The sequence below is a fragment of the Anguilla rostrata genome, unplaced genomic scaffold, assembly GCF_018555375.3.
Source record: "Anguilla rostrata isolate EN2019 unplaced genomic scaffold, ASM1855537v3 scaf0106, whole genome shotgun sequence".
In the NCBI taxonomy this organism is placed as follows: domain Eukaryota; kingdom Metazoa; phylum Chordata; class Actinopteri; order Anguilliformes; family Anguillidae; genus Anguilla; species Anguilla rostrata.
Window position 1 is genome coordinate 4387 of NW_026985675.1, and position 10182 is coordinate 14568.

Here is a 10182-nt window from a genome sequence, read left to right on the forward strand (position 1 = left end):
ATGAGTCCCAGCCTGCAGGCCCGTTCAAATGCCAGCCTTTTCTGGGTCCCAGTTTGACTCCCCTCTACACCATTCTCTGGGAAGGAGCTGAGCAGGGTGTTGAGCTCGTCGAGGAAGCTTCCCAGGGGCCCTGGAGGGCGATAGATAACAACAATGTACAAGTTAACAGGATAGGTGATTGAGACAGAGTGGTATTCAAAGGTAGAGATGGAGAGGTGAGAAAGGGGGTAGTAATTTCCTCTTTTACACTAACGTTCTCTTACACTTATATTTTCTTTACCAAAACTCACTCATGGCCACCCATATGCATTTCATGATGGCAAATGTAATACTTTTATCAAAAGGTTACACCAGTTCACAGCTGTGCCATTTCTACTAACTACATTTCTTCACTTGGCTACTGTACAAAACCTTCTTATCAGCAAACGCCACATTTCTACATCATGTTACCTCGCCCTGTTCTCTATCCAGCCACATACAAACAATTACTATGTATGTACGTTCTGCAACTACCCATTAAAATATTACATTTAAAAACATGATTCAGTACTAGTACTGAACATGAAAAAAACATAGCAGTGCAATAGATTTCACGTGTTACTTAACCCCCCACTTTAACAGCTGGCACTTTATAGCGACTGTTATATATACCGTTCGATAAGGAATATAAGCTCGCTCATGGTCACTCCATTTACTTCGCACTATACTCCGTGATCATGTCAACTTTCACCTACATGCCCATTCTGCTAAAAACATATTGTTTCAACTCCGAAATTTAATAATTTCACCCTAATTTCTCTCACACTGTTGTTATTTTCTCATATGCAAAACCTGCTGGGACATATGCGTCTGCTCCTATTCTCCACTATCATGTTTTCCGGTTCTAGTTTAGCAAAACAGCGAAGAGGATTCCTACCTGCAGATAAGCCTATCAAAATGCCTTATAAACCTTACAAACACTAAAAGTGCATCTCCACGAAATAACAGACAACGGAGCAGGACAGAAGGCTACACAAGTTGCGACCTAGAGAGTTATAATTCTACGGGCTTGCTGATTCTTTTGTCAGTTGGATGGACGTGAGTACATACACTGGCCATATTTCACATGCATCTCTGATACGTTTTACACTTATACGCCACCGCACCCTTTGTCACAGCCACTGTTTTACATAGATAGCAAACCGAAACTGCTAAACAGTACACGCTCATCAGACTGTACAAATTCACACAAGGATAGCCATAATCCACAAACGTTTCTTACAGGGTCACTTCGCATTTCTCACTCTCATAATAAAACTCTTTGCAAAAAGAAATGATATCTCATAAAAAACATGTTTACAACAAAAATGCCAAGTTACTCAAAAGTATTGACATCAAAATGACGCCAAGTTATGGAATGGAATGGAATGTGATGGTGAAGGGCTACTGGATCTCAAGGAGCTTGACAGTGATGAACTGCCTTCTGGGGACTGGAGTAGGGGGTAGCACAACTTATGGCATCTGGCAATGAAAACAAAAATCTATCATTATGAATATTGACTAAAATTATGCCATAATTAATTAGATAAAACAATAAGCTTTTTAATACACTCTTTAATTTGGTAGTGAAGTAGTAAATATACAGTACCTGCTCATTTCCATGCATTTAAAAGTTTTCTGCACTGAATTGGTCAAATAACCTCTGCAATTTCCTGTTCTCTTATGTACTGCAAGTCATCTTTGCTTTCCACTCCCTGGTGTAAGATCGTTTCTTCTGGCACACTTGGCAGGACAGAAATGACTGCGTCCTTGATGCTCTCACTTATATCAGACATTCTGAAGGAAAGGAGTGGCGAAGGGCTATTAGAGACAGACCAAACATGTTGTACACAGGCAAAGGGTAATAGTCAAGCAGGCTTGCATGTTCGAGGCAGAAATAATTTGAAATGGGGTTCTCTGAGCCCATCTTTAGGCAGTAAATCCCCTGATCAAAAAGGAAATCAGACTGGCATTTCTCTGTGACAAAGTAAACACAACTGTTGCAAACAAGAATCAGTTCTATCTTGCCAAAGACTAGTCCCTCATCATTCTTCTCAAAGACAACACACGTGGCTTTTTTTGTAGCTTGTGCCTTTAACGGTGACATTGTGTACAGCCACAGAGCTACGTAGCTGGAGGCCTAAATAATCAACAGATCACAAATTCTTGAAGTTGTGTAATTTGCGAGCACACTGTTTAAAAAGTGTGTTTACTCTCAAACCTAAGGGTCCAAGAGCGAATAAGAGGCCCAAAGCAAAGTATCAGTTCAGGATAGTCACGTATATGATGACTGTAACCCACCTAAAGGGTCACTTAGCAGTAGGTAAATATTTTCAGGTTAAAGCTAGGTTCGTAAGGAGAGGTTATGAATGAAGAGATGGACACAATGAACAACCGGAGCCAGAAAGTAAGTGCAAAATGGTTAGAACTGTATTAAAGAAAACGTAACGACAATATGTAAAGCTTATCACATTCAAACACATTCATTTGTCTTCATATCAATGTCCTGAGTGTTGTAACTGTATTCACTGTCCATTCAGTTCTGAATGTCTTCTGTTCAGTCTGGTTCAGTTCAATTGGTCAAGTTCAATTTAGTTAGTTTCAAGTCAGTATTGTTGGTTGGGTGTACCCTTTTTACAAAAAATAAAGTATCAAATAAAATTGTGTAATTTCTCAATCACAATCCTACCACACCAGAGTGGGGTTGGGAGAAACAAGGGGTATCAGGGGGTTCTTCCTCAATGGATGAAGATGAATCAAGTTGATCAAGCTGGTCGGCTCGCCATCTCCCTCGTCAGGGAGAGAATCCTAGGTTCACAGGTTTCTTCTCAGGTATCCAAAAACCCAGCCTGTATGACAACAGGCTATTATAACAACTGAATACTTTTCTCAATCTTAGTTTTTTTCTTTAAGGCATCATTGTAACCTCAAAAGTGTAAAAGTGTTACTAATAAACCAAATAGTACACTTTATAAATGTTCAACTGTACAGTTTCATTTTATCAAATATTCTATCACTCTTTAACCATTAATCATGAATTATGAGCAAGGTATTTTCCATATACTCGATCAAGATGGCGCCGCGGATGGCTGCCTCGGTGTGTTGGTGCGCATTGTTTTGCCTTGTTTTGTTTGTAAATTCAGTGTTTTGCGATAGCATCCGGAACTCTTTCACCAGGGAAGAGCTCATGAATATCAGGGTAACAACTCCTGTGGATTTATTTCCGAACATTCTCATCACATCTGCGGAATTACTGGTCACTTTTGTCAAAGGTACGCTCACCCTTGTTCACGCAGTGAAACGCCGGAGGAGAGGGAAACGTGCCGGTGCGCTCGTGCGTCTCCGCAGACGCGGTCTACGCACTCCGTTACCGGGAATATTTCTATCTAACGTGCGATCGCTGTGCAATAAACTGGACGAACTCCAGCTACTGGTGGATAAAAACAGAGACTTTTCAACATCTTCCGTTTTGTGCTTCACGGAAACTTGGCTGTGTGGATCGATACCGGACTCTGCGCTGCAGCTGGCAGGCTTTCAGCTATTCAGAGCGGATCGCGACACAGAGCGCTCCGGCAAAATGAAAGGTGGAGGTATTTGTTTTTATACAAACAGTGGCTGGTGTAAAGATGTTACAGTGATTATGCAGCACTGTTCTCCTGTTCTGGAAACTTTTTTCATCAACTGCAAACCCTTCTACTCCCCCGCGAGTTCGCTTCATTCATTCTGGTCGGTGTTTACATTCCACCGCAAGCCCTCGTGCAGGAGGCACAGCGTACGCTCGCCGACCAGATACTGTGTGTGGAGCGGACAAACCCGGACTCTTTCGTTATCGTCCTCGGCGACTTCAACAAAGGGAATCTCAGCCACGAACTGCCTAAATACCACCAGTTGATTAAATGCCCGACCAGAGAGGAGAACACTTTAGATCACTGCTACAGTACAATCAACCGTGCCTATCACGCCGTCCCCCGCGCTGCACTGGGACACTCTGACCACATCATAGTCCACCTGATTCGTGCATACAGGCAGAAATTAAAACTCTGCAAACCTGTTGTGAGGACATCTAAGAAGTGGACCAGTGAAGCTATGGAGGATCTTCGCACGTGCTTGGACTGCACTGACTGGGATGTTTTCAGGACTGCTACCATCAGTCTGGATGAGTACACAGAGGCTGTGACATCATACATCAGCTTCTGTGAGGACAGCTGTGTACCATCACGCACCAGGGTTATCTACAACAACGACAAACCCTGGTTTACAGCTAAACTCAGACAGCTAAGGCTGGCAAAGGAGGAAGCATTTAGGAGTGGGGACAAGGACCGGTTTAAAGAGTCTAAATACAGGTTTAGCAAGGCGGTGAGAGATGCTAAACGACTGTACTCTGAGAAACTCCAACAGCAGTTCTCAGAAAACAACTCGGCCTCTGTCTGGAAGGGCCTCAGACAGATCACCAACTACAAACCGAAAGCCCCCACTCCACTAATGACTTGCGCCTGGCCAACGACCTGAATGAGTTTTACTGCCGATTTGAAAGACAATGGGACAGTCCTGACACCATCCCCCGTGAACCCATTCACCAGCTCCAGACCACCAGCTCCTCCTCCCCCATCTCAGCAGGAGCCCGGGCCTCTCTACAATCACCTACCTCAGAGGCCCCCTCCCCCTCCCCTATCACAATGACGACTCTCTCCCTCCTGGAGAGGGACGTTAACAGACTATTCAAGAGACAGAACCCCCGCAAAGCAGCTGGACCAGACTCTGTCTCTCCCTCCACCCTGAAGCACTGTGCCGATCAGCTGTCTCCGGTGTTCACAGACATTTTTAACACCTCACTGGAGACATGCCACGTACCAGCCTGCTTCAAGACCTCTACCATTATCCCCGTCCAAAAAAACAAGGACCGCAGGACTCAATGACTACAGACCCGTCGCCCTGACCTCTGTGGTAATGAAGTCTTTTGAGCGCCTTGTACTGTCCCACCTCAAAACCATCACGGACCCACTCCTGGACCCCCTGCAGTTCGCATACAGAGCCAACAGGTCTGTGGACGATGCTGTAAACATGGCCCTCCACTTCATCCTCCAGCACCTGGACACTGCAGGAACCTATGTCAGGATCCTGTTTGTGGACTTCAGCTCCGCCTTCAATACCATCATCCCGGCTCTACTACAGGACAAGCTCTCCCAGCTGCACGTGCCTGACTGCACCTGCAGGTGGATCACCGACTTCCTGTCTGACAGGAAGCAGCACGTGAAGCTGGGGAAACACGTCTCCGACTCCCGGACCATCAGCACCGGCTCCCCTCAAGGCTGCGTCCTTTCTCCTCTACTCTTCTCCCTGTATACCAATAGCTGCACCTCCAGTCATCAGTCAGTCAAGCTCCTGAAGTTTGCAGACGACACCACTCTCATTGGACTCATCTCTGGTGGGGATGAGTCTGCCTACAGGAGAGAGATTGAACATCTGGTGTCCTGGTGCAGCCATAACAACCTGGAGCTCAACGCCCTAAAGACAGTAGAGATGGTAGTGGACTTCAGAAGGAACGCAGCCCCACCCGCCCCCATCACCCTGCATGACTCCCCAGTCGACACTGTGGAGTCCTTCTGCTTCCTGGGCACCATCATCACCCAGGACCTCAAGTGGGAGCTGAACATCACCTCCCTCACCAAGAAGGCTCAGCAGAGGATGTACTTCCTGCGGCAGCTGAAGAAGTTCAACCTGCCAATGACAATGATGGTGCACTTCTACACTGCCATCATTGAGTCCATCCTCACCTCCTCCATCACCATCTGGTACGCTGCTGCCACTGCCAAGGACAAGGGCAGACTGCAGCGTATCATTCGCGCCACTGAGAGGGTGATTGGCTGCAATCTGCCATCCCTCCAGGACCTGCACACCTCCAGGGCCCTGAGGCGGGCAGGAAAGATTGTGGCCGACCCCTCCCACCCTGGACACAAACTCTTGCAAACACTCCCCTCCGGCAGGAGGCTGCGGTCCATCAGAACCAAAACCTCACGTCATAAGAACAGTTTTTTCCCGACTGCAGCTGGCCTTATCAACAAGGCCCGGGACCCCCACTGATGCCACTGTCACTGTACTGTTATCCTGACCCCCACGGACACCAACAGACAGCACCTGTACTTAAAACCACTTTATCCCCTTGCACTATTGTTATTGTTTTGCACTATGTTTATGTTATGTTATGTTATGTTATGATGTCTGTTATGTTTTTACTGCACTATTGTTCATCTTACTCTATTTATCTTATTTTATGTTCACTGTTACGCACCACCTGACCAAAACAAATTCCTTGTATGTGTAAACCTACTTGGCAATAAACCCGATTCTGATTCTGATTCTGATTCTGATGTAACTATAGCAAATAATTTTTTAAACCATGAACTCAATATAAATACATGGCAATAAACCTTTAACAATCAAGTAAATCATTAGTTGATTGTAAAATCATTTAAATGCATGTGAACTAACCCTCTTGCACTGTCATGCACAATAGAAGATATGGCTACATCATATACCCAAATGTAGCGCACTTGCTAAGCGCTAGTGCATGGTTTCTAACAGTACTGCATTAGCTAACTTCATTTAAGTGCATAGGCTCAACTAATAGCCACCTTGAATGAGCTATAGCCTACTTAAAATTAACACAAGGTTATTACATGGCACATTCATACACATGTTACATAGCACATTCATACACGTATGATACAATAACAGTGCGATTCACGCTTTCAAATAGCAACATTCAACTTTATATGAGAGAAACTCAATAGCTATACATACCACGTGTGGCTAATGCTATTTTCAAGGAAACACGGAGTTAATAACACACGTGTTGCTGCTACAATGGCGATATTTTAGCTAAATTTCAAATTTAAACTCGCTGAAATCCCAAAGGAAGAAACTGAAGTGTGCAAACTGAAAAATATTAAACGCCACGTGTGGCTAATGCTATTTTCAAGGAAACACAGAGTCAATAGCACACGTGTTGCTGCTACAGTTACGATACTTTAGCAAATTTAACATTTAACTTACCAAGATCCCAAGGAAAGAGATTGAAGTGTGCGATCTGGAAAATATTTGGTCCGTGGGTCATTTACGGAGCTACTCTTTAGGTTTACTGCTTAAATTAACGATTATGATTTGTTACTTCTAATCGTCTTTTTCTTTCTCCCGTTCTCCCCTCTTGCTGTGCGACAAACAGTCTCAACCAAGTCCCTGGGAGTGGGCGGGGCTAACTATTTTCCAGAATGATCTTAAGACATTACTGCCTGTTACAGCCAATAAAACTAATTAGGACGCAAAACAAGTCCTCCTAACAGTTAGGTAGGGAGCCTCCCTTTTCTTAAAGCTACAGGACTCTTTTAAAACGTTGCTATTTTTCTAACGGGTTACATGATGTTTCGGCTTAAGTGGGTGATTAGGAAAACAATACTGTCGACTCGGCAAATACTCCTCAATAAGGACTTTCAAGTAGGCCATCTGACTAGTTGCAATGGCAGGAGCACAAACAATTTCAACTTTTTGCCTTAGCAGCAACACAAATTGCCAAACTTCATTTTCAACTGGATTTTAAATTTTGTCCCCAATCAAGAGAGGCAGAAGTCTAAGGAAACACCAATTCTGGACAGCATGTCCACTCAATTTCTCACTTCCTGGATTCATTTTGCATGGCTTATTGCTGGCGTCATCGCCGAGGTACCTGAAGTGATTAAGCTGTCCATTCAGTTCTCTATACGTGAAGAATTTCTGATTTGTGACAAAATGACTTAGGTATAGAGCGAAGTCATATGCGACGATACCCTCAAATAAGTCATGGCCCAGACAAGGAGGCAGACCAAGTTGGCACACATGGAAGTGGGTTAATTTGATAAATTTGGAATCAAATCAAATTTAATTCCCATTGACAGTTTTGATGTACTTACGTTATGCTGCATGCTGTGCTGCACGCTGTCTTTGTATGATGCAATTGTTTTCTTTTCACCTGTTGTGAAGGGAGATGACAAAAATTGAGCATGGCCAACAGTACATAATAGAGCCCGACCGATGCCAGATTTTTGGGTCCGGTGCCAATCCCGATTTTGGGGAGTCCTAGCCCACCGATTACCGATGTTTTGACCGATATTTTGTCAAAAAGTGCAACATTTTCAAACCAATTTGAAAAACTTATATTTTATTAAAGTTTCTATATTTAAGAACATTTAACTTATAAGCAAACAAAAAAAATTAAAATAAACACACAAAACTTTTTAGATAAAAAAAGTAAAAGATGATATTAAATTAAATATACATATTAACACTATATTTAAGTGTGTGAAATCAAAATAACTCCACACCTTGCTTTTACTCCTTTCTTTTCCAACATCTATAAAAAAATTAATGTAAAAAATCCCTTTTCCAGTTTCAAACATGCATTTTTATGATTATTATTATTATTATTGTTGTTATTATTAATTTGTTATTATTATTTCTTAGTATCTATTCTCAGTACATTAATTATATTTTCTTATTTTATTCCTACTAAGACTATCAAACGAGCTTCCCTGTCCATAAGAATTAGACGGTGAAAATAACTACAATGCGCTCTGACGCGTGACTAGATGACACACTCGCTCGCAATAACGCATTAGCTATGACACAGCCTCGTTATTTCTTATTATATTTTCTCAGTAAGTTAAATTAATTATATTTTCTTATTGTATTTTCTTATATGTATGAGCTTTCGTGCAGGTTACCCGCGCTAACTATTGGTTGATTCAGTTCTCCAACAGCAATCCTTCTCTCATGTTATCACGACAAAGCTAGATAACATGGCTTAAAATGATTCATGTTCGAAGTGTTTTATCTGCTTTTTTACTGTCTGGTTAGCTTGCTACGATGACGCGTGACAAGATGACACTCGCTTGCAATCACGCCTTGGCTATTTACAAAACATCATATAGTAGCTAATATCATTATCTCAGATAAAAAACAACAAAAAAACAAAAACAAATGTGTGACACATTCAATCACCATTTTATTTTGGCTGGTTATTTATTTGAGAATACAGCGATGTCCTCTGGAAATGTAGATCCTACGCTGCTTATGTGCTCACTTCCAGTTCATAAAGGCTTGCTAGCTTGCTAAAGTGAACCAAATATGTTAGCTAGCTCGCTCGTTTGATAATGAGGATTGATAAACATAGTGGTCGTATAAACGCATTTAATTAAAAACTTTCACTAAATCTACATACCTTTATTGCCGCAACCGAATCTGTGCAGACAAGTCTTGCAGTGGAGAATATTGGATGAGGCACGAGTAACAAACGTCTTATTAGAGAAGTAGCGCGTCAGCTGCTGCAGTTCACACTTGTATTAGAGCTCCCTCTACTGGATAATTGTAGTAAATAGCAATTACAACGTTCAAGCAGACAAGTACAGATAAATAATCATCGTTTTTTTTTGTTTATTATATAATATATATTAATATATTATAGATATATCGGTCGGGCTCTAGTACATAATCTGCAGAAATGGGTGCCTTTACTGAAGTTTTCACTAAAGCCACTCTGTGATCCCATATCATTCTTTCCAAGATAAGGTGGGACTGGCTCAATGTATCTAAACTGATTTTTAAAAACCGTTTTTTGTCTTTGATCAGTTTTCAAGGTACCAGTGTTGCATGCCCGAAACAAATCCTCGGATTTAAGAACCTCTCTCTCTCACGGTCAGAGATATCCAATGATACCAGCTTTTCGTCCAACTTATGAAGTAAATGAGACTGACTGATATCATGCACTGCTTGAAAATCCTCAATAATAGACTGTATGACTGATGCTGGCAGTAAAAGTTTTGCCTGCAACTTTAAATAAAAGAAAGCCAAATTGTTCAAGAAAAGGGATTCATCTGCTCTCTCTGGCAGCACCGCTGCTTGGTCTCCCTCGTTATCATCACTTACGTTACGTCGTCAGTCAAATCCCCTCCAACACTGAAACATCCTCAACTTGTTCATTGGTTGCCGTTAGTCTCGTCTCTGTTCCTACTGTTACATGGCCCAGAAGACTGGATACTGTACAAGACTTGTGTACTGTGGAAAAATTAGAAATAAAGGAAGAGACGACTGAAAACGTTCTCCCACACTGACGAAATGGACAAGAAACGGCCCTGC

At 42.4% G+C, this 10182-nt stretch overlaps 1 long non-coding RNA gene across 1 annotated transcript; it reads right to left on the reverse strand.

Moving 5' to 3' along the window:
• Positions 1–369: 369 nt before the first annotated feature.
• Positions 370–9966, reverse strand: LOC135246265 (uncharacterized). The gene is made up of 2 exons (XR_010327583.1): positions 7962–9966; positions 370–1815 (listed from the first exon to the last, which is right to left on the reverse strand). It is a non-coding gene; the product is annotated as an uncharacterized LOC135246265 (long non-coding RNA).
• Positions 9967–10182: the final 216 nt, after the last annotated feature.